The sequence below is a fragment of the Epinephelus moara genome, chromosome 6 (assembly GCF_006386435.1).
Source record: "Epinephelus moara isolate mb chromosome 6, YSFRI_EMoa_1.0, whole genome shotgun sequence".
NCBI lineage: Eukaryota > Metazoa > Chordata > Actinopteri > Perciformes > Serranidae > Epinephelus > Epinephelus moara.
This window is the reverse complement of record NC_065511.1, coordinates 4214623-4215741: the sequence shown is the minus strand read 5'-3', so window position 1 is coordinate 4215741 and position 1119 is coordinate 4214623.

Genomic DNA, 1119 nt, shown 5'->3' with positions numbered 1-1119 from the left:
TAGTTCCTCATTCGTTCCTCAGTAACTACTCTAATTTTGTGTACCGTAGTTCCTCAGTAACTACTCAATAGTTCCTCATTAGTTCCTCAGTAACTATTCTAATTTTGTGTACCTTAGTTCCTCAGTAAATACTCCTCTGAAATTTGATCGTGAGTTACTGAGGAACTGACCATTAACTAATAGTTAGTTCCCCATTCGTTCCTCATTAGTTCCTCATTCGTTTCTCAGTAACTACTCTAATTTTGTGGACCGTAGTTCCTCAGTAACTACTCATTAGTTCCTCAGTAACTACTCATTAGTTCCTCATTAGTTCCTAGTTCCTCATTAGTTCCTCAGTAACTACTCTAATTTTGTGTACCTTATTGTAAAGTGTTACCGAGCTATAAGTGCTTAAACAGAACTAGTGTGGGATAAGACTTGAATTAGATGTTAAGCAACTGAAGTGAGGAAAAGCAGAAAGCAAGCTGGTAGAAGTTCGCTAGAGCAGCACAGAGACGCTGTCACAGAAACACCGGAAATGACACAACACGCTTACCGCAATACGTCAGCATGTCAAGCCAATATGTGCATGTATAATTCAATACGTTGTACACATTTCTCCTGGACAACTTGTCAGGCTCACAAACCTATCTCAAGGACAGCAAAACAGGTAGTTATTTTTTGTAAGAGGGTTGTGAAAGCAGTGTGATGGAGGAATTCCAAGCATAGTGCTATGTGACGTTTGATAGCTGTGACTTGTATCTATAATGTGTTTCACATACTTGATGAAGATGGTATCCTTGTCATTTCACACTGCACCTCCTCTGTGTTAACTACATCTTTCTTCCATGTCGCCAAGTACCCCCCCCTAACCCATGTGCATCTGTGTGGATTGATTATCATCTGCAGACTGGCAGCCACACTCCTTATCAGCTTTTGCAAATGGGACTTATCAGTTCCCAGTGTCAGGAAGAGAAATACATTAAGGTGATGTAATACACTTTTCCTGGAATGTTTAATTTTTTTTTATGATTTATTGTCTTTCCCCATAACAGAGCCTTTAACAAAGACGTCAATCAATCAATCAATCAATCAATCAATTTTATTTATAAAGCCCAATATCACAAATCACAATTTGCC